Source organism: Theropithecus gelada, chromosome 16 (genome assembly GCF_003255815.1).
Source record: "Theropithecus gelada isolate Dixy chromosome 16, Tgel_1.0, whole genome shotgun sequence".
Taxonomy (NCBI): domain Eukaryota; kingdom Metazoa; phylum Chordata; class Mammalia; order Primates; family Cercopithecidae; genus Theropithecus; species Theropithecus gelada.
This window is the reverse complement of record NC_037684.1, coordinates 14218479-14246120: the sequence shown is the minus strand read 5'-3', so window position 1 is coordinate 14246120 and position 27642 is coordinate 14218479. Positions and strand designations below refer to the sequence as shown.

General features: G+C 43.1%; 1 long non-coding RNA gene across 1 annotated transcript in view; it reads right to left on the bottom strand.

Annotated features, from left to right (window-relative positions):
• The window catches only part of LOC112610065, a 97964-nt gene that overhangs the window by 64112 nt on the left and 6210 nt on the right, over positions 1-27642 (bottom strand). The window contains exon 2 of the long non-coding RNA XR_003116273.1: positions 10120-10235. This is a non-coding gene — a long non-coding RNA (uncharacterized LOC112610065). The remainder of the gene's footprint in view (positions 1-10119; positions 10236-27642) is intronic.

Sequence of the window (27642 nt, the reverse complement as noted above, 5' to 3'; positions counted from 1 at the left end):
AATAATAATAATAATAATAATAAAGTAGGGTAGGGGTAAAGGGACATACACAGACAGACAAGCTACATGCATGAGCTGTATTAGCAATGAGTGGTGCGTTATAAAAGTCACAGTATGGGAGCATGGGAAGGTTCTGTTTACCTCATATGTGGTCCCTATTTGTATCTCCTCTCTCTCATCTATAGCAGCTCATATTTTATTCTTTCCCACATTCCATTCATTAAACAAATGCTTGTTGAGTCTTGAGTCTTTGCCAAGTGCTGGGGCTACAGTGGCGTTGGACTTGTATTCCAATGGAGAGAATCAGATAATAAGGAAGTACACAAATAAGATATTATTTAGTGAAACAGAAAACAGGCTAAGGGATAGAAAGTGACCATTAGGGGAGGTAAAATGGGGAAAGGTTGCAACAATGGGCACAGAGATCTCTCTGAGGAGGTGACATTTGAACTAAGATCTGATGGGCAGGTAAGAGGTAACCAAGCATGAGAATATCGGGGAAGAGCAGGGCTGGCAGGTGAAACTGGAAGGGGAAGACCGAGCGCGATGTCTATGGTATTGCAGGAATGGAAAGAAGGCCATGGTGACTAGGGCCTAGTGCCACAGGGAAGAGTGACAGCAGCTGAGATCACAGAGGTCATCAGAGGCAAATCAGGAGGGCTGGAAGACCTTGATAATCAGGTGTCTGAATTTTATTATCAGTGCAATTAGGAGAGGGGAATGTACTTTTCCTATTATCAGATATGCATGTTTTTTATTCAGGGTATCCTTGTCAGCATATAAAGAAACAGAATTAGTGATGAAAATATTGATTGCTTGGTGAGTACAGAATTAGAGCAAAGACACATGAAAGGTCTTGAGGGATATTTGACATAGGCTCTCCAAGGGTCCACAGCACTGGGGATTTTCTTTTTCAAATATCTGGATATTTGTGAGCATCAGGTATACTAAACTCTCTTGAACAAAGTTTAACTCCTCAAGTCTCCTTGTTTTTAGGGTAGGCAGGAATCCATGCCCTTTTGTCTGTATTCTTTTATCACACCATCACCTTTCCTTACTTCCACAGCCTTTGTTACATTCCCAGTTATAGATGATATTTAATCACCTCAAGAATCTAGTCCAGGCCGGGCGTGTCGGCTCACACCTGTAATCCCAGCACTTTGGGAGTCCGAGGCAGTAGGATCACATGAGGCCGCGAGTTTGAGACCAGCCTGGCCAATATGGTGAAACCCCATCTCTATTAAAAATAATAATAATAATAAAGTAGCGGGGCATAGTGGCACACGCCTGTAGTCCCAGCTACTTGGGAGGCTGAGGTAGGAGAATCACTTGAACCTGGGAGGCGGAGGTTGCAGTGAGACAAGATCACCCCACTGCACTACAGCCTGAGCAACAGAGCGAGATTCTGTCTCAAAAAAAAAAAAAAAAAAAAAGTAGTCCAAAATCTATCATAAACTGGATCCTGATGGGAAGTATACAATTATGTAACTTATCCATGGTTAGTAAATAATTTCAGCTTCAGTGTCGGAGAACGAGACCTGCGTCCCACCCCCGACCAAGTCGGGCTTTTGGCTTGGGGGCTAGTTTTCTTTTCAGGCTTGTCACTCTGTAATCACTGACCACCATATGCATATGGTTCTGATGTAAACTAAAATCTTTATCCAAAGTCTCTATCCACCTGGCAACTTTTGAACCCATATGAAATAAGCAGGGTAGTGACTCTTCTTTTGAGACCTCATTTGTTCATTTATTCAAGTACATGGAGCCCCAGGCAGTACACTGAGTACAAGGGATAAAACAGATGTATGATGTACTCCTAGCCCCCTAGTCTGACAAAGCTTTTATGTGTATCTCTGGTTCTTAAAATGAACAAATTGTCCACTTACAAACTGTATACTTACAACTAACCTGGATGTACAGGGCTTGTGCTCCATGCAGCTTGCAAATATCTGTCTTGAATTATTCTCTGCAGACTAACAGCCACCACAGCTTCTGGTTGCTCCTCTCTCCTCCTTGTCCTCCTTCCCACCTCCAGAGCTCTTGCTGCTGTTGCCATGACAGCCAGAAGGAAAAGCTTTGGAACCTTATCTCTTACTATGGGCCTATGTCTCCCCATGAGGACATTATTGTCTGTCACTCCAACTGGACTCTGGGGCTTGCTCTTTAAATATACCATGAAGTCATGTTAAAATTGGAACTCGAGGGGCAAGATTACGACAGTATTTAGTCAGGGACCTAGGAATTCTCAAATCTTGTTTTTGACTAGCAATCCTTTTCTTCAAAGAAAATATGTGCACTTATGACAAAGCAGGGTATAGGGATGCTTTTTACTAAGTGGGGCTTCATGTCTAAGCCCCGAATAGAGTTTTAACAGGTTCATACAGACCTCATGGAGGTCTCTTTTGGCATAAGCCGGGTTGACCTGAGATGCCTACTTGACCACTAACAGATTAGAAAAAAAGATCCTCCAGCTCAAACTTGTCAACTGGGCTCCAGGTTCAGGCAGCCATCTGCCGGCTTGATATTTCCCTGGATGTCTCGTGGACATCTTCATCTTAAAAATCTTTCCATCCTTATTCCTCCCCTAGTCTTCCTCCTCTCCATAAACAGCTTCACCCTCCAGACAGAGGCCCAAGTCAGCAACCTGGGAGGCTTCCCTGATTCTTCCCTTCCCCTTGCCTCCCCGCATGCCCAATCCTTACCAAGTCCTGTGGCTCTGTCTCCAAAATAAAACTCGCAGACGTCTGCTCTTCTCCATCACCACTCCCACCACTTCAGACTAAAACGTAGTCGTCTTCCGTCTGGATTATTTTGATCACCCTCGGACTGTTCTCCCTGATTCTATTTGTTTTTCGCCCAGTCCTTCTTCACAGAGCAGCAAGCGCGATCTTCTAAAAAGATAAACCAGATTGTATGACTCTGCTCTTTAAAACTCTTCTTGGCTTCCCACTATACTTGGAATAAAAACCATCGTCTTCACCTTGGCCTACAGGGCCTGCCCTGCGTTCTCTGAGCTCCTGTCCAGCTTCGTCTCTCCCACTCTCCACCTGGCCCCTCCTCCAGTCACATTTGTATTCCTTCCACTCTCCATGTGGCGTGCAAATATGTCTTTTGTTTCCTCCAAAGTCAAACAGCTGCCATACGTCCTGGTTTTCCCACAAAGCTCTTTTCCCACCTCCAAGCCTTTACACCTTCAGCTCCTTCTGCCTGGAACACATGTTCCCTGTGCTTTGCCTGATCTTTGTACGGTGGCTGTTTCCTTCTCAACCCTGAGGTCTCAGTTAAATGGCACCTCCTCAGCGAGGCCTTCCCTGACCACCCTATCCAAAACTGCTCTCCCCCATGAGTGATTCTCTGTCAGTGCACCCTGTTTATTTCCTACATAAGATTTTCCAAAACATGTACCTATTTTGGTTATTCATGTGTGTGTTTATTGTTGAGGGCAGGAAGTAGATCTACTTTATTCATTATGAATAGCATATAAGAGGAACATGATTAATACCTGTTAGATCCATGAATTATCCTGTCTGAAATTCCACCAGGGATTCCTGCACTCAGGAAAGAAACATGAAATATTTTTTTCCTCTTTTTCCTCCTTCACTCTCTTGGTCAGGGCCTTTTTTTTTTTTTTTTTTTTTTTAAGATGGAGTCTCACTCTGTCACCCAAGCTGGAGTGCAGTGGCGCTATCTCGGCTCACTGCAAACTCCACCTCCCAGGTTCAAGTGATTCTCCTGCCTCAGCCTCTCGAGTAGCTGAGATTACAGGCTCAAGCCACGACGCCCAGCTAATTTTTGTATTTTTAATAGAGACGGGGTTTCACCATGTTGGCCAGGCTGGTCTCAAACTCCTCATCTCAGCCTCCCAAAGTGCTGGAATTATAGGTGTGAGCCACCACGCCCAGCTGGTCAGGATCTTGATGAATGAAATTCTCCTGAGATGGCACAAATGAAGAAACTGTAATGAAGAGATTATTCTCTGAGGCAAGGACAGGGTTAAGAAAACCAACACGGCTGGGCACGGTGGCTCAAGCCTGTAATCCCAGCACTTTGGGAGGCCGAGACAGGCAGATCACGAGGTCAGGAGATCGAGACCAGCCTGGCTAACACGGCGAAACCCTGTCTCTACTAAAAAAATACAAAAAACTAGCCAGGCGAGGTGGCAGGTGCCTGTAGTCCCAGCTGCTCGGGAGGCTGAGGCAGGAGAATGATGTAGACCCGGGAGGCGGAGCTTGCAGTGAGCTGAGATCCGGCCACTGCACTCCAGCCTGGGCGACAGAGCAAGACTCCATCTCAAAAAAATAAAAAAAATAAAAAAATAAAAAAAAGAAAGAAAACCAACACAGGATGTTCAGATACCTGAGAGGAGCAAGAGCAAGGAGTTGTTATACCTCCAAGACTGGGGGCCAAAGGCAGGGAACCATATTCCCAGAGCCCAGTAAGAGCTGGGGCTGTGGAAGAGGCTTCCCACCTAGAAATGTAGTCTTGGAGGGACACAGCCATTGCCAGGTTGCTGGCAGTTAAGCAGGAGAGGAACAGATGAAGAAGTACCCCACCTAGGCCGGGCGCGGTGGCTCAAGCCTGTAATCCCAGCACTTTGGGAGGCCGAGATGGGTGGATCACGAGGTCAGGAGATCGAGACCATCCCGGCTAACACGGTGAAACCCCATCTCTACTAAAAAATACAAAAAACTAGCCGGGCGAGGTGGCGGGCACCTGTAGTCCCAGCTACTCGGGAGGCTGAGGCAGGAGAATGGCGTGAACCCGGGAGGCGGAGCTTGCAGTGAGCCGAGATCCGGCCACTGCACTCCAGCCTGGGCGACAGAGCGAGACCCGTCTCAAAAAAAATAAAATAAAATAAATAAATAAATAAATACAAAATTAAAAAAAAAAAGAAATACCCCACCTTATCTCGTCTCCTATTTCTAGTCTGTGCCCCTTCTTGACTGAAGCCAACTGAAAGCCAGCCAGCAAGGAAGCCCAGGTGAACAAATCAGTCTGTAGGAAGCTGGCCTTCCAGAGCACTGAGCAGGTGATAAATGGAGAAGAACTGGCACAGGTGTTCACTCCCAGCAGCTGGAACTCAGCCTTGGTTTTGCTCCCATGACTTAGAAGTCAATCTGATTTGGGACTTATGCTTGGAATTTAACTACCATTTATACCACTGGGTTTATAGAATTTTGATTTCTAAATAAACAACTTACTAATAAACCTGACGACACAATTCACTAGGGCATTAGAGCCTGCCTTTATACTGAACAAGGGGGTGAAGTGTTTTTATTATTAATAAGCACAGTACAGCCTACTCAAGAAAAAGAAAACTTCTATAATCTTATTTGGCCACCACATCAAACAAACTATGGAGTCTTTTGATGATATAAATAGTATCCTCACAAAATACATGGGACCAGTATTTGCCAAATTTGATTTCTAGGTTCTGTCAAACCAGTTGCAGAGATATAGCTAGAATTTTTTTTCTCAGTTGAAAATGCTTTAAGTCTTTGAGTTCTGGTTTTCATCCTCCTCTGATCAGTTGCTGTGTGAGGATGTCCATATCTGACTCATTTTACTCTACAAATACAGAATTGCACCCAGGCGTATTTTAGGGGTATTGGTCACCTTGAAGTTTTCATAGGTTTTACAGATACATGCTGGTGAGGTGGGAGTGGGGGTGAATAAGAAGTAAAATACAAGTCTTCCTGAAAGCTGATAATGCAGCATTGGGGTCGATGATTTGTTTTCTTTCTTTCTTTTCTTTTTATTATTATTATTATTATTATTATTATTATTATTATTTTGAGATGGAGTCTTGCTTTGTTGCCCAGGCTGGAGTGCAATGGCACGATCTCGGCTGACTGCAACCTTTGCCTCCTGGGTTCAAGCGATTCTCCTGCCTTAGCATCCCGAGCAGCTGGGATTATAGGCATGCACCACCATACCTGGCTCTTTTTTTGTTTTTTTTTTGAGACAGAGTCTCACTCTGTCACCAGGCTGGAGTGCAGTGGTATGATTTCAGCTCACTGTAACCTCTGCCTCCCAGGTTCAAGCGATTCTCCTGCCTCAGCCTCCCGAGTAGCTGGGACTATAGGCACGCAGCACCACACCCAGCTAATTTTTATATTTTTAGTAGAGAGGGGTTTCACTATGTTGGCCAGGCTGGTCTCAAACTCCTGGGCTCAAGTGATCCACCTGTCTCAGCCTCCCAAAGTGCTGGGATTACAGATTTCAGCCACTGAGCCCAGCCTCTTTTTTTTTTTTTTTTCTTTTCTTTTAAATAGATATAGGGTTTCACCGTGTTGCCCAGGTTGGTCTCAAACTCCTGGGCTCAAGTGATCCACCTGCCTCCGCCTCCCAAAGTTCTGGGATTACAGGTGCGACCACTGTTCCCAGCCAAAAATCATTTCATTTTTACAACTTTAGCAGTGGGATCTGGGGCCAAGTTATATGGCGGAGTGGCATCACAATATCAATATACAACTCATCTTTTAAAATCTTTGTTTTAGCATATGACTTGAGAGCTGGACAGCCATACTGAATATTTCCACTGGAGCAGAGAGGACTGAGAGGCCACTGCCCAATTTATTGTGTCTGTGTTGAGTGCTAGATCTATGAATGGGGTTCCATACTAGCAAACAGCAACCTCATTTCCAGTTCATTTTTCTCCTTGCTGGAAGTGTTCTAAATATTGGAAGAATCATCTACTCTAAATTAGAATGCCCCGCTTTGTCTACTCTGCATTTTTTTAACAAGAAGGCATACAATATATTTATTGTGTTTATTGATTTATTGATGCTTAGAAAATAAAAGAATGTTGGTTTAGGATGGACTGAATTTTATCTTTCCGCTATATAGAAAAGAGGCAAGTTGCTCTAATCCTTGAATCACAGAGGCTTATAAGGAGAATTCAAATTCATGTCTGGTTTCCCGTATTCAGAGATTCTACAGAGAGAAAATTCTCTCCTAAAAGGAACTATATACTGGCCAGGCACAGTGGCTCACGCCTGTAGTCCCAGCACTTTGGGAGGCCAAGATGGGTGGATCACTTGAGGCCAGGAGTTCCAGACTAGCCTGGACAACATGGTGAAACCCTGTCTGTACTAAAAATACAAAAATTAGCTTGGCTTGGTGGCATGTGCCTGTAATCCCAGCTCCTTGGGAAGCTGAGGCATGAGAATCGCTTGAACCTGAGAGGCAGGAGTTGCAGTGAGCCGAGATCACACTACTGCACTCCAGCCTGGCCAACAGAGCTAGACTGTCTCACCAAAAAAAAAAAAAAAAGAAAGAACTATATACCACCTGGCATATATCTGAAGAGAAGCAGGGTGGAAGGTAAAGTAAAATATAAGTTCAGTGGAAAAATACTTGGAAAGCCACTTGGTAACCATAAAGATCTTAATTAAATCACCCAGAGCCTTATTCCATAATGATATGCACCAGGTGTTTCTGCTTCCACTTAATTAACTCAGCATAATTCCTCTTTTAAAAACACGACACATACTGTTGGGGTGTATCCAGCCGAAACACACATCACCCTACAAAGCTTTTAAAATGTGGTTCTTTTCAATGTACATATTAGAATGGCCTCATGTCTTTCACTATGTGTGTACTGACCTTAGAGGGTCACCCACATTAAAGGATGCAGTAGAAATAAGGCAATCCCACATTTACAGACAAGAAAACACAATAATGTAGTTTTATGGAAACTAACCTTCAGAAATGCAAGGCATTCACTGGTTTCAATCAGAAACCTCTCAGATGTGGGAGAAATATGTGTGAGATTTGGACTTTCATTTATCCAAATATGAGGAATTTGTCTGTTAGAGTCAACTGGCTGATAATGGATGGAAAGGATTAGTGCAGGTCCTACTTGGCAGGCTTCTCGGTAGAAACCCATATGCTCCCTGACATTGATTATAATTATTTTTCCATCATTCCCAGGTTACATTCTTAGCAGGAATGTGAGCCAACTCTCTCCCTAGGAAGGCTCCTGCTGTGAAACCATCTTTGGCAATGAATCTTTAACAAAAGATCAAGAACCTGACATTTATTTTTAAGCACGAGAAGAAAATGTGTGCAATGTTGGAAGCAAGGACAGGGATAGGAAGAGCTTCTAAACACTTGCAGGCAGGAGCAGTGGAACAGAAAGAAATATTACATGAGTGACATGACTTTACTTTTGTGAATAGCAACTAATGACTAGGTATGGAATATGTGGATTATATGATGTTAAGGTCTAACGTCTTTTTAAAGTAGAAGAGTCGGGGAAATGTGGTTATTATTCCAAACCAGGTATGTCTTTATGATTTTATATCCAACTGATCATTCAGGGAAGTTATTAGGACAGTGGTTGAAACAGAAATTTAGGATGATATTCTAAGAAACAGAAAGAGCAGTCTTCTTATTCTAATTGGCAAGACCAACAGAGATAACAAAAAAAAAAAAATCTTTTTTTTTTTTTTTTCAGGAAGAGCATGTGCATTCAAACTTGTTAATTCATTGATTTGAGTTGAAGGGAGGGGGACATGCTTGGTGGAAAAGTTAAAGTGCTCTGGGTGAGAAATTCACAGGGTAAGAATTTTTCATTTTCAAATTGTCCACCTACAGTAAGGAAATTTCTTCCAAATTAATTTTTTAAACAACAGGTGCAGAAAATGGTGTGGCTGTCAGAAAATTACCAAATTAAACATAAAAAACTTAGCCTCTCTCCTAAAGGATGGTTATTTCTGTCTCATAGTTTCATGCACTGTAATGATGAGTTTCTCCATTAAAATCAAATACAGAATATAATTAAGTCAATCCTCCAGGTTACATGTCTTAAAATTCCACTAGCTAAAGGGCTTGCTAGAGGAAGTAATAAATACTTCAATAAATGCCTGTACCATAAATGTACTTCGGATGTGACTTAAACTCAGTACAAACCTTATCATAGGCAGTTTATAGCCCCTAGATGGGGAATTTTTTTTTTTTTTGCTGAGCTATGCTCTTCGAAGCATTTGGATAAAGTTCCTAATGGTATTCCACTTTCTACCTTTGCCGAAAACTTAGCCCAAAGTGATGTGTACATTTTTATACATGAGAATGAAATCAAATGAAACGTTGTGATTTAAAAAGGAAACCACATATTATTGAAAACTAAAATATATCTTGGTTATGGACTTGTGAATACTACATCAAAATTCATTGCAGAAGAATAAATTACCCAATCTTGTAATAGAGTCTTCAGATACGGAAAATATATAGTGTTCTTCCTGTTTTAACATTGCGGATTTAAATCATTTGGTTACATAATCACAATTCAATCTCCAACTGAAATTTTCATTGTCATTATTATATCATTTAAAAATATATAACTGAGCACAGTGGCTCATGCCTGTAATCCCAGCACTTTGGGAGGCCATAGTAGGAGGATCACTTGAGCCCAGGAGTTCAAGACCAGCCCTGGGAACATAGCAAGGCCCCGTCTTTGCAAAAAAATTTAAAAACTAGTTGGGCATGGTAGCATGCACTTGTAGTCCCAGCTACTTGGGAGGCTAACCTCGGAGGATCACTTGAGCCCGGAAGCTTGAGGCTGCAGTGAGCTGTGGTCATGCCACTGCACTCCATCCAGCCTGGGAGACAGAGCAAGACCCTATCTCAAAATGTATATATATATGTATATATATTTTTAAATATTATCAACAAATATATATGTATATATATATTTTTAATATTATATACTATATATATATTTTAAAAAACCACTACAATCGCTTGTACTTAAAGTCTATTCTCATCTTCTTGGTTTGGCATAACCATTACTTCTTTTCTCACTGCAGGCAAAGATGTTAATAGCAATGGGGAAAAAAATAACGCTTCTCCAGTGCTAGGCAAACGGCCATATCCATCAGGAGTAAAGAAAACGAATAAGTTCCCACACATGGCTGCCTTTATCTCTTCCATTTGAATAAGTTATTGAATTTACTATGTGCAAGGTTGTTTGCAAAACATCTCACACACATTCCCTTATTTAATTCTCATAAAAATCTAAAATTTATATATTTAAGCCTCCCAACTACCCAGCGAGAGAGTTAATAATATGCTCCTTCCACAGGGAGAAAAGTGAAGCTCAGAGAGTTTATTTACCTAAAGTTTTATAGGGAGGAAATAATTTCTTGTAACCATCTGTGTCAGCTGGGTCTTCCAGGAAGCAGGTGAGGAGACCGAGTGAAGAACACAAACAGTTGATTCAGGTGAAATGCCTGTTAAAGAAAAAAGGGAGAATCAGCAGCTTGGACAGATAAAGCCTTTGGGCCATGATATTAATCTGATACTTGTGAAAAACAAACAAACAAAAAAGGTGGGGAAGAGTCTGGGCGCGGTGGCTCACTCTGTAATCCCAGCACTTTGGGAGGCCGAGGTGGGCAAATCACCTGAGGTTGGGAGTTCGAGACCAGGCTGACCAATATAGTGAAAGCCTATCTCTACTAAAAATACAAAATTAGCCAGGTATGGTGGCACATGCCTGTAATCCCAGCTACTCAGAAGGCTGAGGCAGGAGAATCACTTGAATCTCAGAGGCAGAGGTTGCAATGAGCTGAGATTGCGCCATTGCACTCCAGCCTGGGCGACAAAAGCGAAACTCTGTCTCATTAAAAAAAAAAAAAAAGTGGGGAAGAAACAGGATTGAACAGGAGCACCTCAGAATACAATGCACACCTGACAGTGTTGGCCAACTCAATGGGAAACACCAGAGCAAAGACTGCCGATTGGAAGATACCCGCTTTGGCCAGAAATAGCCAGCCCCTAGTACTTCCACTATGTTTGGTTATTATCTGGAGACGGTTCAGGAAGAGTGTGGCCTTAGCTTGAAAACTGAGGTGGTCTGAAGCTGCTGCAGTTGGAGGCTGTCAACTAACCACTCTCCTTGCAGCTGAATGGAAGTTATTTCTTGAACGGAGAGCCAAGTGGTGTGTCTTCACAACTACCACGGTCCACCCCGTGCACCATGCAACTCCCGTCCCATTTAGGGAACAGCTCCTCCAGGGTTCCAGTGTGCCTCTCTTCTTGCAGATAAACTTAAAAGAGGCAGATCAGTGGGATGAACTATACCCCTTGTCACAGCAGTTGATCTTGGGATCGCAACTGATACTTATCCTCTCCCTTCTCCACTATCCATTCCAAATTTACTCTCCCTCAGTTACCATCTCTAGTGGTCTCAGTGACTTGCTGGTGGTGTGACAAAACTTTCATTTTTGAATGAAACCACTGGTAACCATACTTATCTCAAGCTGAGGTTGCTGTACTCATCCATGAGTATGTTCCCAGTTGGGCCAGGGAGTATCATAAAGCACCCAAGTGGACTGCATGAGTTCTCTACGTATTCTTCATTGCCCCTACTTATAATAGCAACACAAACTCCTCCTGCTAATCAGGATAAATTACCCTTGCCAAGATGGCAACTCTTCTTACCTGCTGATTCATGGTCATGAAGAATTCAAAATGCCAGGGCAGGAGCCATATTTTATAGTTCAAATGGAACTCTTGCTGTTTCCCCAACCATGACGTTTCATTAGGGCAACATCTTGCAGCCTCCTGCTCCTCCATTCTTGCTTTTATTTATTTATTTATTTATTTATTTATTATTATTATTTTTTAAGACGGAGTCTCACTCTGTTGCCCAGGCTGGAGTGCAGTGGCGCTATCTTGGCTCACTGCAACCTCCTCCTCCCGGACTCAAGCAATTCTCCTGACTCAGCCTTCCGAGTAGCTGGGATTACAGGTGCCTGCCACCATGCCCGGCTAATTTTTGTATTTTTAGTAGAGACAGGGTTTCACCATGTTGGCCAAGCTGGTCTCAAACTCCTGACCTCAGGCAATCCGCCTGCCTTGGCCTCCCAAAGTGCTGTGATTATAGGCGTGAGCCACCGCACCCAGCCTCATTCTTGCTTTCTTTTGATGGTGCATATTAAGCAGCATCCCCATTGACTGGTCATTGACTTTGTCCTTTGGGACACCATACTCTGTGAACTATCCCCACAACTCTCTTTGGATCAAGCTCCCTTGGCTGCCATTCTGCTTTGCTGGTCATTACTATAATTACAACCCTCTGGCTTCTAGAGGTTAAGTGCTGCCCCCTGGCCTCTTGCTTCAGGAGCCCACCATGCTCATTGCTATCCATGAACCAAGCTCTGTGACAGCATCTCCTACCCACAGCCCTTGCTAGCACTGAACTTCTCACTGGTGCTGGCACCTGCTCCCTGGAGTATTCCTGATGGCCTTGGCAAGTGAAGCATAAGCTCTGGGCCTATGTGTGTAGCATAATCCTCTGGAGGTCTTCTGGCCTCACAGAAAATATCTATTCCAACGTGTCCACTTCCCTCTGCATCTTTATTCCTTCCTCTACCATCTGCCAGGGCAAAATTCACACATTTATTAAGTGCTGGTTTGTGTGGCGTCCTTTGACAGGAGACATAAGACAAACAGCTCAGAGTGGAAGAAATAGATGTTCTCAGGACGAGGCTGTATGGTGTCCTGGTTTAGAGCATCTGCCCTACAGTCAGAATGCCTGCGTTTGAAATAATTTCTGCCACGAACTAGCTGTGAGACCGTGGGTGAGTTATTCAACCTTTCAGGACATCTCCTAAAATGGGGATAATGTTTTCTTCCCCAAAGACTTGTGGGGAGGAACCAAAAATTAAATGGATTATTGAATATAAAGTCCTTAGACCATTGGCCAACCCTTTGTCAGTGCCCTATAACCGTTGCCTGTTTAGCATGTCATAAACACGTGACTCGCATACATTATATTTTTTTTTTTTTTTTTTTTTTTTTGAGACGGAGTCTTGCTCTGTCGCCCCAGGCTGGAGTGCAGTGGCCGGATCTCAGCTCACTGCAAGCTCCGCCTCCCGGGTTCACGCCATTCTCCTGCCTCAGCCTCCCGAGCAGCTGGGACTACAGGCGCTCGCCACCTCGCCCGGCTAGTTTTTTTGTATTTTTTTAGTAGAGACGGGGTTTCACCGTGTTAGCCAGGATGGTCTCGATCTCCTGACCTCGTGATCCGCCCATCTCGGCCTCCCAAAGTGCTGGGATTACAGGCTTGAGCCACCGCGCCCGGCCCGCATACATTATATTAAAATAGAGCAGAGTAGTTAAGTCTGGGGAAAGGAAACTAACTTTTATTAGATGACTGTTCTCTTCCAGGCGCTATAACACTATTTTCTCATGATCCCCTCTTTAATCTTTGCAATAACTCACAAGGTAGGTATTACCAGTTGCAGTTTCCTGAGGAGGAAACCAAAGCTGGGAATTATTTTATCCTCAAAGAGGCAATAAGTTGATGGCCACAATCGGGACATTCAGCTTTTCTCCTCACATTTAGAAATGTCATGTGGCTGTGAGTCACCTTGTGAGGATCTTGTCACATCCTTAGGCTGTACTGCCAACACTGAAAATGCACTGTGGCTGACCCGTTTCAGCAAAGCCAGGCTGCAGTTTTCCTGTGGATTCCCATTCCAGCAGCTAGGCTGGGCTCTCCTTTGGTTTTGGTACCACTGTGATTCTGCTGTGTGGCTACTTTAGAGACTAGAGACTGCCTAATGTGAGCAATAGGTGATCTAACGGACACTCATTATTTGTTGACTCAGCATCTATCAAACTTTAGTCAACTGGCAGCATCATGGTTTTCATCCATGGAATTCTGCCATGTTGGTTCCACCCTCAGCTCTGGGAGGGGGCATGTGCATGGCACCTGGATAATCAGATCATGGCATTCCCAGCCACAGTGATGGGTTTTGGGGAGAGGAGACATGTTACAATTCAGGCCAATTCATGTCGGGCCCAGGACTTAACTTATATTGGTTTTTTTTTTTTTTTGATACGGAGTCTCGCTCTGCTGCCCAGGCTGGAGTGCAGTGGCCGGATCTCAGCTCACTGCAAGCTCCGCCTCCCGGGTTTACGCCATTCTCCTGCCTCAGCCTCCCGAGTAGCTGGGACTACAGGCGCCCGCCACCTCGCCCAGCTAAGTTTTTGTATTTTTAGTAGAGACGGGGTTTCACTGTGTTAGCCAGGATGGTCTCGATCTCCTGACCTCGTGATCCACCCGTCTCGGCCTCCCAAAGTGCTGGGATTACAGGCTTGAGCCACCGCGCCCGGCCAGTTTTTTGTATTTTTTAGTAGAGACGGGGTTTCACCAGGTTAGCCAGGATGGTCTCGATCTCCTGACCTCGTGATCCGCCCACCTCGGCCTCCCAAAGTGCTGGGATTACAGGCTTGAGCCACCGCGCCCGGCTATATTGTTTTATTTTATTTTATTTTTGAGACAAGGTCTTGGCTCTGTCACCCAGGCTGGAGTACAGTGGTGTGATTATGGCTCACTGCAGCCTGGAGCTTTCAGGCTCAATTGATCCTCCTGCCTCAGCCTCCTGAGTAGCTGGGACTACAGGTGCACGCCCCCCTACCCAGCTAATTTTTGTAGAGACAGAGTTTCACCATGTTGCCCAGGCTGGTCTCAAACTCCTGGGCTCAAGTGATCCACCTGCCCTGGTCTCCCAAAGTGTTGGGATTACAGGTGTGAGCCACCAAGCCCAGCTTGGACTTAACTTTATATTGATGGCAATGAAAAGCTTTCTCTTTTTCTGCCTGTAGCTCTATAAGGTCATAAACCACCTGCCACTACTGGTTACAATCTGCCTCCCATAAAATGAAAGTATGCCTCAGAATAAAGCCAGAATAGAGGCAGGAAAAACAGAGACATCAGGAGAGCAGTGGTCCTGGTAACATCATTTGAGCCCCGACTCCAGGTATACCTGAAGCCTGTATATTCCTTGGCTTTTTAGTTCTGTTAAGTAAAACTTACAGTGAGGCCATTGGTTTGGACTGAGCTCCTGCACTGGGCCCCAACATATCAGATCAAACCAGAATGGAGTCACTCACGCTAGCTGTTACGTAGTCAAACTGAACTTAGAAGTGGATCCGTTTTCCAAAGAAAAGGAAGATTCACAGCAACCAATCCAAAGAGGCCCCATCAACCTGGGCCAGCATGATAAGGAAGTCCCTTCTGCTTTAATCCTATAAGAAAAGTGACTTTGAAACAACCAAACTGCTTTTTATTCCTTGTTTCTGCTTTCTTCTGCCTCTTCTGCCTGTAAAGCCCAGCTCCTCTGCTCAGCTCCTCAGGGTGCCTTTGTATTTTATAGAAGAAATGCTGCCCAATTCATGAATTACCAACAAAAGGGTCTTTAAACTTGATTTGTTGAAATTTTGTTCTTTGATAGTTCCACAAGTCAATAAATTCCTTTTTCTTCCTTTAAATCAGGTGTCCTTGGCCGGGTGTGGTGGCTCACGCCTGTAATCCCAGCACTGTGGGAGGCCAAGGTGGGCGGATCATCTGAGGTCAGGAATTTGAGGCCAGCCTGAACAACATGGAGAAACCCCGTTTCTACTCAAAATACAAAATTAGCTGGGTATGGTGGTGCATGCCTATAATCCCGGCTACTCAGGAGGCTGAGACAGGAGAATTGCTTGAACCTGGGAGGCAGACTTGCAAGAGCCGAGATTGCACTCCAGCCTGGGCAACAGAGTATGACTTTGTCTCAAAAAAAAAAAAAAAAAAAAAATCAGGTGTTCTCAACCTCTAGGCATGGACCAGTCCACAGCCTGTTAGGAACAGGGCAGCACAGCAGGAGGTGAGTGGCAAGCAAACAGGAGCGAGCATGGCCACCTGAGCTCCGCCTCCTGTCACATCAGCAGCGGCATTAGATTCTCATTGGAGCACGAACCCTATTGTGAACTGAGTATGCGAGGGATCTAAGTTGCAGGCTACTGATGAGAATCTAACTAATGCTTGATGTACTAACTGTACTGCCAACAGTTTCATCCAGAAACCATCCCTCATGGTCCATGGAAAAATCGTCTTCCACAAAACGGGTCCCTGGTGCCAAAAAGGTTGGGGAATGCTGCTTTAAATAGTTGCAGCTGGGATTTCTATTACTTGAAACTAACTCCTAGCCATGAATCATTCAGTCAGTCAATATTCAATACCTTCAGTGTGCTAGGTATCATCCAAGTGTAGGAAAACAGCAGTCAATAAGACAGACAACTCCCTGTGGGCCTAGATTCGCATTTGAAACTGACATTCTCAGCTGGGCGTGGTGGCTCACGCCTGTAATCCCAGCACTTTGGGAGGCCGAGGTGGGCAGATCACCTGAGGTTGGGAGTTTGAGACCAGCCTGGCCAACATGGTGAAACCCTGTGTTTACTAAAAAAAATACAAAAATTAGCTGAACATGGTGGCACGGGGCTGTAATCACAGCTTCTCGAGAGGCTGAGGCAGGGAATCACTTGAACCTGGGAGGTGGAGGTTGCAGTGAGCCGAGATCATGCCACTGCCCTACAGCTTAAGTGACACAGTGAGACTCCATCTCAGAAAAAAAAAAAAAAAAAAGAAGAAAAGAAACTGACATTCTAGTGAGAAGAAAAGAAGAAGGAGAAAAAGTAAATAGATATATTGTGAATCAGTTATGAAAAGTTCTGTACGCTGGACAAGGGGAAGGAAGTGTTATAAGGGATTCAGGGAACATCTCACAGATATGGTAACTTTCAGAAGAGACCTAAAATATGTGAGAGAGTAAGCCATGAGTGGTTGCAGGGTTCCAGCAAGAGGAAACAGAAAATTCAAAGGCCCTGAGTGGAGTGGATGCTTACAGCACAGTGAGGCCAAAGTGTTAAACGTGGCCAGGCATGGTGGCTCACACCTGTAATCCCAGCACTTTGTGAGACTGAGGCAGGAGGATCACTTGAGCCCAGGAGCTCACGACCAGCCCCGGCAACGGGGCAAGATTCTGTCTTTACAACAAATTTAAAAATTAGCTGGAGACAGTGGCCTATACCTGTGGTCCCAGCTACTTGTGAGGCTGAGGTGGGAGGATGATTTGAGCTCAGGAGTTCGAGCTTACAGTGAGTCATGATGGTACCACTGCACTCCACCCTGGGCAGCAGAGTGAGACCCTGCCTCAACTAAAACAAAAAGAAAAACAAAGCAAAACAAAACAAAAAACTCAGAGTGTTAAAAGTGTAGTGGCAAGGAAGGTGGGATGGAAGATGAGTTCAGAGAAGTAACAAGTTCAAACCATCCAGGCCCTTCACAGACATTGGAGCTTTATGGTTTTACTCAACATAGATGGGAATCCACTGGGCAGGTTTTTTTCTTTTTGAAATGACATGTGCTAAAATATTTTAAAAGAATTAATTTGGTTGTTGAATGGAGGGGGCAAGGGCAGAAGCCAGGAATACAGGGAGGAGAATATTGCAATGATCTGGATGAGAGATGTTGGTGGCTAGGGCAGGGTGGTAGCAGTGGAAATGAAGAGTGGTGGACAGATAAGAGGTATATTTTGATTGCTGAATAAAGAGGATTTGCTGATAAATTGGATTTTGGGATGAAAGAAAGAGAAGAGTCAAGGATGACTCCACAGTTTTTGTCCTAAGCAACTGGAAGTTTGGGATAAAGTTTCAGTCCTTTTCTTTTTTTTTTTTTTGAGACAGAGTCTCGCTCTCTTGCCCAGGCTGGAGTGCAGTGGCATGATCTCGGCTCACTGCAACCTCCGCCTACTGGGTTCAAGTGATTCTCCTGCCTCAGCCTCGTGAGTAGCTGGGATTATAGGCACATGCCACCACAGCCGGCTAAGTTTTTGTATTTTGAGTAGAGATGGGGTTTCACCATGTTGGCCAGGCAGGTCTTGAACTCGTGACCTCAAGTGATCCACCTGCCTCGGCCTCCCAAAATGCTGGAATTACAGGTGTTAGCCACTGTGCCTGGCCAGTTCTTTTTTGTTACTTATTAGATACCTATTAGATATCCAAGGTCTGACACTCAGACATTCAGAGGAGAGGACTAGGATAGAAATATATATTTGGGACTCATTAGTGCATGATAGTATTTAAAGCTGTGAGATTGAATGAGGCCCAGTGCAGTGGCTCACACTTGTAATGCCAGTGCTTTGGGAGGCTGAGGCGGGAGGATCACTCAAGCCCAGGAGTTTGAGGTTACAGTGAGCTATGATCATGCCATTGTACTCCAGCCTGGATGACCAAGCGAGATTCTATCTCAAAACAAAATAAAATAAAATCAAACTGCAAGACTGAATGAAACATGTGTATAGATAGAGAATAGATATAAGGGCCAAGTCCTGGGACTCCCATGTTTAGAGGTCAGGAAGATAAGGAGGAACCAATAAGGCAGACTAAGAAAGAATAGCCATTGGGGTAGCTGCCGCTGTATATAGTGAAGAAAATGCATCAAGAAGGGAGTGATCAGCTGTGTACGAGGTGCGCTAGGTGCTGATTTCTGGGACAAGAAAAATGAGGACAGGAAATTTATTACTAGATTGAGCAATGTGGAGCTTTTAACACTTACTGCTATCTTATTTATATACTATCTGTTGACATTTGCTTATTTTCTGTCTGCTCCCATTCTTATGTAAGCTCTGTAAGCTCTGTGACATTCTATTTCATTTGCTACTCCATTCCTATTGTCTAGGACAGTACCTGGCATATAATAAGTGTTCAATAAATATTCTCGAATGGGCCAGCACGGTGGCTCACGCCTGTAATCCCAACACTTTGGGAGGCCGAGGTGGGCAGATCACTTGAAGTCAGGAGTTCGAGATCAGCCTGGCCAACATATACTGAAACCCCGTCTCTACTAAAAAATACAAAAATTAGCTGGATGTGGTGGTGCACGCCTGTAGTCCCAGCTACTTGGGAAGCTGAGGCAGGAAAATTGCTTGAACCCAGGAGGCAGAGGTTGCAGTGAGCCGAGATTGTGCCACCGTACTCCAGCCTGGGTGACAGAGCAAGACTGTCTCTCAAAGAAAAAAAAAAATTCTTGAATGAAAAAATTATGAAAACAGGCCAGGCGCAGTGGTCCATGCCTATAATCCCAGCACTTTGGGAGGCTGAGGCAGGTGGATCACCTGAGGTCAGGAGTTCAAGACCAGCTTGACCAACATGGTGAAATCTACTAAATACAAAAAATTAGCCAGGCGTGGTGGCACAAGCCTGTAATCTCAGCTATTCGGGAGGCTGAGGCAGGAGAATCACTTGAACCCAGGAGGCAGAGGTTGCAGTGGGCCAAGATTGAGCCATTGCACTCCAGCCTGGGCAACAAGAGCGAAAACACTGTCTTTAAAAAAAAAAAAAAGAAAATTATGAAAACAAAGAAGAGGAAATTTTATTTCTCAATTCCTCTTTGTACAAAGATACCTTGCTTTTTTATATTTTGGTAGAGGAAGTAATGGTGTAGCACCAGTTTTGAATTATGTTCAGAATCTGACAAGGTATTTAAACTCACTAAACTTTTGTTTCCTTATGCTTAAAAGATGATGGATAATAATAAGATAACATTTGAGATTCTACCCAGAACCATGTCCAGTACATAACGGACATTCAATAAATGCTTTATAAATCTGGAAGGGTCACATGAGCCAGACCACACAATGGCAGACAAATTGAATGCAGATAATTAAGTCATTTGATATAGGAAGTTTCATTTATTTGAGAAGTGATTTATTATGTCTTTTCTCTGTCTATACTCTGTCTAAATTCAGTCTCACAACTTTAAATATCAGAAAAAAGGAAATGTTGCTAGTTAGCTGCATTTCCAACTAAAAGCACTTGAGTGTGTCTCAAGATGGGATAAGGATGGTAACATATTCAGAATAGTGTTGCTATTATGGTGGTTTCACATTAAAATGTAATGGCTGGCCAGACACGGTAGCTCACGCCTGTAATCCCAGCACTTTGGGAGGCTGAGGCAGGCAGATCGCCTGAGGTCGGGAGTTCGAGACCAGCCTGGCCAACATGGTGAAACCCCGTCTCTACTGAAAATATAAAAATAGCTGGGTGTGATGGTACATGCCTGTAATCCCAGCTACTCGGAAGGCTGAGACAGGAGAATCACTGGAACCTGGGAGGCAGAGGTTGTGGTGAGCCAAGATCATGCCACTGCATTCCAGCCTGGGAAACAAGAGCAAAACTCTGTCTCAAAAAAGATAACAAATAAATAAATAAATAAATAAATAAATAAATAAATAAAATGTAATGGCTTTTAGGCTTTTGCTTTGTTTTGTTTTTGAGAAAAAGTCTCACTCTGTTCCCTAGGCTGGAGTGCAGTGGTGCAATCTCGGCTCACTGCAACCTCTGCCTCCTGGCTTCAAGCGATTATCCTCCCTCAGCCTCCGAGTAGGTGGAATTACAGGCATGTGACACCATGCCTGGCTAATTTTTGTATTTTTAGTAGAGACGGGGTTTCACCATGTTGGCCAGGCTGGTCTTGAACTCCTGACCTCAAGCGATCCGCCCACCTCGGCCTCCCAAAGTGCTGGGATTAGAGGCATTACCCACCCTGCCCAGCTGGCTTTCAGGCTTTTAAAAAGAACCTTGTGTCTTATTACAGATTCTACATTTCAAATCTCATTACATTATAATGTAATAAGATAGATAGATATACTTTGGGGAGACGACTCCCCCTAGACCTAGATCTTCTCCTAGGTCATTCTGATCTGAATCTTACAGAAGGCACCAGAGTAGGCTGGAGCAGATGCCTAGGCTTGGAAAGACTCTGCAAATATGTTGTGAAGTGTCAACGTCAAAAGGTTAACTAGGAAGCTCCTAAAGGATCTTGGCAGTTTAAAGTAGGTAAAGATTATATTTTCAAGGAGATCGGCCTTTAGCAGGGGAAAACTGTGCTGTGTGAGGAGGTTAAAAGGGGGTGGGATAACCAGTCAGAGCAGAGAGCTATTGTGAATTAGCACTTAAGCAGCCTGGGCATGCGGCCAAATCTCTTGGGTTAATGTTTCTTCTCCTTTATTGTCCAGGATTAGGCAACAATGCAGCCTTCTGTCATTTTGCATTTCTTTGTCTGTTAAACAGAGTCAATAACCTGCATTCGCTTTGGACCCAGAATACTTGGCCATCATCTTTCCCCTAGCACAGAAACAATGACATTCTGGTATTGATGTATTGGTACCGGACATTGTGGGGAGATGTCAAGATGGTGATTAAAGTTCTAATCCTTTGGAAATCAGTGTTTATGGTTATGGGAAGGTACTAAACATTATAAGAAGCTAAGAACTCAAAAGACAAATATTTAGAGAAAATCTCCAAGAACAAAGTCTTCCAGGTAGGAACAAAGTTTGTATTTGTGTGCCAACTCTTCTTGTCTCTCTTGATAATACTATTTTTTGCCATGAAATGTGGGTTATTACAGTGATGGGGAAGAGAGGCTGAATCAGAAAGGATGTTGAAATTTGGCAACAGAAGAAAGGGTTTGTATTTTATTTATTTATTTTTTGAGACAGGGTCTCACCCTGTCACGGAGGCTGGAGGGCAGTGATACCATCTTAGCTCACTGCAACCTCCACCTCCTGGGCTCAAGCAATCCTCCCACCTCAGCCTCCCGAGTAGCTGGGACTACAGGCAGGCACCACCTTCCCCTGCTAATTTTTGTCTTTTTAGTGGAGATGGGGTTTCACTATGTTGCCCAGGCTGGTCTTGAACTCCTGGGCTCAAGCAATCAGTACGCCTCAGCCTCCCAAAGTGCTGGATTACAGGCGTGAGCCACCGTGATCAGCTAGAAAGGGTTTTTAAATCTTCCAGTGTATCCTTCAAGATGGCTGAAAGCATCACTTTGTGGGCTCCTTTTTTGTACTTTGGCTTCACAAGGGGAATGACATCTCCCAAGTGACTCTGTCTCATGGTCTTTGTCATTATTATTACCTCATTTATTTAGCACTTCCTAATATTAGACATTGTGCTAAGTGTTTTACATATATTATTCCATTTACTTCTCACAAAAAAAACTCATGAAGTAGGAACTATTAACGTTCTCTTCATACAAAGAAAACTGAGTCATAATCCTACCACTGGTGAGCTTTTGGTGAGGTGAAGCATCTGGATACTGGAAAAGAAGTCGCTAGTTGAGGTGCTAAGAAAGAGGAACAAACAGAGTTTAGAGCAACTTACTGGGTGCAGTGGCTCACGCCTGTAATCCCAGTACTTTGGGAGGCTGAGGTGGGAGAATTGCTTGAGCCCAGGAGTTTGAGACCAGCCTGGGCAACATCAGGAAACCCCATCTCTACTAAAAATGCAAACATTAGCTGGCAGTGGTGGCTCATTCCTGTAGTCCCAGCTACTTAGGAGGCTGAGGCATGAAAATCATTTGAACTCAAGAGGCGGAGGTTGCAGTGAGCTGAGATTATGCCATTGCACTCCAGCTTGTGTGACAGAGTGAGACCCTGTCTCAAAATAAAATAAAAATGAATAAATAAATTAAACATACACATTCAAATTTTCATTCATTCAAATTTTGCTTCCTTCCATGAGTTGGGCGTTGTCTTGGGACTAGGAATACAATAATGAACAGATGCAGGTCACAGGCTATTAAGAGTCCAGTAATTCAAATAGTTGTAATGCAATATGAGAAGTGCCATGACACAGAGCAATGTTTTCAAAACTTTTCTCATGATGGGAATCCCCAGGACCGCTTGTTAAATATGGAACTTAACTTGCCAGACTTCTGCCATGGAAATTCTGGGGTTATAGAATCTGTTTTTTGGTTTTTGTTTTGAGACGGAGTTTCACTCAGTTGTCAGGCTGGAGTGCAATGGCGCAATCTCTGCTCACTCCAACCTCTGTTTTCCGGGTTCAAGCGATTCTCCTGCCTCAGCCTCCTGAGTAGCTGAGACTACAGGCGTGCCACCACACCCAGCTAATTTTTTTTTTTTTTTTTGTATTTTTAGTAGAGACAGGGTTTCACCATGTTGGCCAGTATGGTCTCCATCTCTTGACCTTGTGATCCGCCTGCCTCAGCCTCCCAAAGTGCTGGGATTACAGGCATGAGCCACGGCACCCGGCCCAGAATCTGTTTTTTAACTAACACTATAGTTGAGTCGTATATTCAGGAAAGTCTGGGAAGCATAGATGTAAAGCTGTGTGCCCAAATGCTCAAGAAACCTAAGGTGGGGTGTCTACTCAGCCTGGGAAGTTAAGGATGGCCTCACAGAGAAGGTGACAGCTGAAGAGGAGGTGCAGGAACAGAAGTTATTTCACACCCCAGCAGGGGACCCTATCCTTGTGTTCCAAGGTGTGAAAGTATGAGCAAGCATTGACCTATTTAGGACACTGAGAGCAATCAGACACTGTGGAAGTGCAAAATATACAATGAGAAATAGCAAGGGATAAGGCTGGAGAGAAAGCGAGGGCCAGGCTATGAAAATCCTGGAATGCCATGTGAAGAAATATAGATCGATGGAGATGCTTTTTAGACTGCCTTGGTTCTTATTTCTATTTTATATATTATCATATCATATATATTTTATATATTTTTACATTAGTATATATTTATATATTGCATACTATAATATATTATTATATTTATATTTACTGACTTTTTTTTTTTTTGAGACAGGGTCTCTCTGTCACCCAGGCTGTAGTGCAGTGGTACAGCCTCAACCTCCTAGGATCAAGCGGTCCTCCCACCTCAGCCTCCCGAGTAACTACGACCACAGGTGTGCACCACCATGCCTCCCTAATTTTTGTATTTTTTGTAGACACAGGGTTTCACCATGTTGCCCAGGCTGGTCTTGAACTCCTGGGCTCAAGCAATCTGCCCTCCTCAGTGTTCCAAAGTGCTGGGATTATAGGCATGAGCCACTGTACTCGGCCTATTTACTGAAATTAATTATTTTTAAATTTTAGACAAGACTCAGTGGGGTATCATGGAGGAACGGGAGACTTGTTTCTCTGGTTCTCAGCAAAAGGGCATTTGCCACACTGCTGGGAACAGGGGTGGTAATTTTAGTGAAGGGAATCAAAACGAGAGAGCCCAGATAGAGAGGTGGGCCTCACAGGCAATGGCTGAGAAAGACTGGAGTGGCTGTCGTTTCCTTCTTGAGACCTTTTCTGTTCAAACCAAAGAGGACATTACTTTGTTTTTGTAAGACTAAATGCTTTCTATACAAAACCAGATCTTAATGTTTAAATGTAAAATAGTGAAACCCCAAAATACATTAAAAGTATGTTGGCCAGGCACAGTGGCTCATGCCTGTAATCCCAGCACTATGGGAGGCCAAGGCGGGTGGATCACAAGGTCAGGAGGTCAAGACCAGCCTGACCAACATGGTGAAATCCCGTTTCTACTAAAAATACAAAACTACTAAAAATACAAAATTACAAAAATTACTAAAACTACTAAAAATACAAAAATTAGCTAGGCAGGATGGTGCACGCCTATAATCCCAGATACTCAGGAGGCTGAGGCCCAGATCGCACCACTGCACTCCAGCCTGGGTGACAGAGTGAGAGTCTGCCTCCAAAAAAAAAAAAAAGTATATTTTGTGCTTTTTAATCACAAATTATAAGAAACTCTCTATATTAATTCAAAGAAATAGTACATGCTCAGATGCGCCCTGCTCCAGGGAAGCCTTCTCTGCGTCCTTCCCTTTCTCTCTTCCCAGTATAGGTACCTCTCTTCTGTGCTTCTGAAATACCATATGCATCTAATCATATTGCATATACGCATAGTATGTATTTATTTGTTTAGGCTTATCATTGCATATTATATGTTTATTTGTCTGCTTCCTCCATGTCATTGTGAGCTCTTTGAAGGCAAAGAATGTGATATATTCTTTTTGTATACATAGGAGTGAGCAAAGGCACATAAATGTTCAATAAATTTTTTTTTTGAAAGCAAAAGAAAGAGATTGAGAGAGAGAATACTGTGTTTATTCTTTGAAACCATACTTTTTTTTCCTTCCAGGACAGGAAGCAGATAAATCATACATTTCATTATCAGGACTTTTGACTGCTCTGAACTGATTTCAAGAATAAATGCCTTGTCTGAATCCAATATCTGATGTGGTTTAAAAGCACAAAAATATGCTCCTTTGTTAGTGCAAATTGATTCAATAATTCCATAGCGATCGTCGGGATAAAGCACATTTAAGCCACGTAGTTCACTGAGAACTTATGTGTTTTAAAGTGAAATTTTCAAGTCAGAATTCTAACAGAGAAAGGCAAAAAGTTTTAAATATTGACTTCTAGAAGCTTGAATTCAATTAAGCTTGTTTTGCTAAGAATAATTTTTACTCAAAACTCATTAGAAAATGCAAAGAAACTCATTAGATGTATATGTTATGTACATTTTAAAAATCTCCTAGAATGGAAAGCTATTACTTTTTATTTCACATGCATCAATTCTCTCATTTTAGATATGAAACATTTAAAAATAATTTCCATTTCATCTTTAATTTGACTTAGCCCTGATTTTGTAGACTTTCTCAACATTCTGTGATTATTGCATAAGGACAATGAAATATTTCAAAACAACTATTTTATAAAACAATTAAACTTCTGGAAAACTAACCTATGTTTTTCTTCCGTTATGTCACTTCAAATGTTCATTATTGAAAACTTTCTCAGTGCTTTTAATGCTTACTAATCAATTATTTTACAAGAACTTATCAAGAAAAAAAATTATTCAAAAGTATTACTGTAAAATAAAGCCTTGGGTAAAAAACATATTTGGATATTTGTGACAAGTAAAACAGAAATGCCAGGCTTCAAAACAGATTAGCTTTGGCAAAGAAACATCTTGCTGAATGTAGACATACCGCATCCTCTCTCTATAAGAACAACTTATGTCAGTATCTGTTGTTGCATATAAAAGTCTTATTTGAGTGGAAACTTGTACATCTGTTAAATGAAACTTTGTGGAAAAGATCAATTCATTTTAGGAAAAGAAGTAAAATTAATAAGCAGAAAAAAATAGCTTAGAAAAAAAGCAGTGTACGTTCATTAGCAACTTGGATTCAGACAATTTGTCAAACGAAGCTGCTACTTTTATTTATGAAACTGGGCAAAATGTTGGCAGTCTTGCTGGGTCATTTTACTTGGAATCATGGACCGCTGAAGCAAAACAGGATCTTAGACATCATCTGGGTCAGGGGTTCTCTATTTTCATTATGCATGGGAGGATTACCTGAGAAGCTTTTTTTTTTTCTTTTTTCTTTTTTTTTGAGACAGAGTCTCACTCTTGTTGCCCAGGCTGGAGTGCAATGGCATAGTCTCAGCTCACTGCAACCTCCACCTCCCAGATTCAAGCGATTCTCCTGCCTCAGCCTCCCGAGTAGCTGGGATTATGGGCATTATCCACCACGCTCAGCTAATTTTATATTTTTAGTAGAGACGGGGTTTTTCCATGTTAGCCAGGCTGGTCTTGAACTCCCGACCTCAGGTGATCCACCCACTTCTGCCTCCCAAAATGTTGGGATTACAGGCATGAGCCACCGTGCCTGGCTGAGAAGCTTTTTAAAAAGCCTACACTCAGACCCTGCTCCCTTGCTCCCCCTTGGTTCTTCCCAACTCAATTGGTTTGGCTTAGGGCTCAGAATCAGGTTTTTTTGTCTTTGTTTTTGTTGTTTTAATTGTGGTAAAATATACAAAACATACAATTTACCATATTAATCATTTGTAAGTGTACACTTTAGTGTTATTAAGTGCACTTACATTGTTGTGCAACCGTCACCACCACCCATCTCCAGAACTTCCTTCATTTTCCCAAATAGAAACTCCGTGCCCATTAAACAGTAACTCTCTATTCTCCCCTCCCCAACCCCTGACAGCCACCATACTACTTCCTGTCTCTATGAATTCAACCGTGCTAGGTAGCGCATATAAATGAAATCATACACTATTTGTCCTTTTGTTTATGCTTATTTCACTTAGCGTAATGTCTTCAAGACTCATCCATGTTGTAGTATGTACCAGAATTTTCTTCCTCTGAAAAGGCAGAATAATATTCTATTGAATAGATATACCACATTTTATTTATCCATTCATCTGTCGATGGACATTTTGATTATTTCCACTTTTTGGCTACTGTGAGTAATGCCTCCATGAACACAGATGTACAAATATCGGTTTGAATCCCTGTTCTCAATTTTTTTGGGCATATACCTAGAAGTGAAATTGCTGGATCATATGGTAATTCTGTGTTTAATTTTTTGAGAAACTGACATAGTTTTCCACAGCAGCTTCACATTTTTACACACCCATTAGCAATGCAGAGGCTGGGCGCGGTGGCTCAAGCCTGTAATCCCAGCACTTTGGGAGGCCGAGACGGGCGGATCACGAGGTCAGGAGATCGAGACCACCCTGGTTAATACGGTGAAACCCCGTCTCTACTAAAAAGTACAAAAAATTAGCCGGGCGAGGTGGCGGGCGCCTGTAGTCCCAGCTACTCGGGAGGCTGAGGCAGGAGAATGGCGTGAACCCGGGAGGCGGAGCTTGCAGTGAGCTGAGATCTGGCCACTGCACTCCAGCCTGGGCGACAGAGCGAGACTCCATCTCAAAAAAAAAAAAACAAAACAAAACAAAAAGCAATGCAGAATGATTCCAATTTCTCAGCATCCTTTCCAACTTAAGTGAAATTTTAATCTTTATTTATATAACCCTTGATATTAAAAACTTTTCTAACCCTCTTATCTTTAATTGTGCTGTATTTCTAAGTTGCATGGTCCTTTTATAGAGAGGCAAGGTCTTGCTCCGTCATCCAGGCTGGAGTCCAGTGGAATGATCATAGCTCACTACAGCCTTGAACTACTGGGTTTA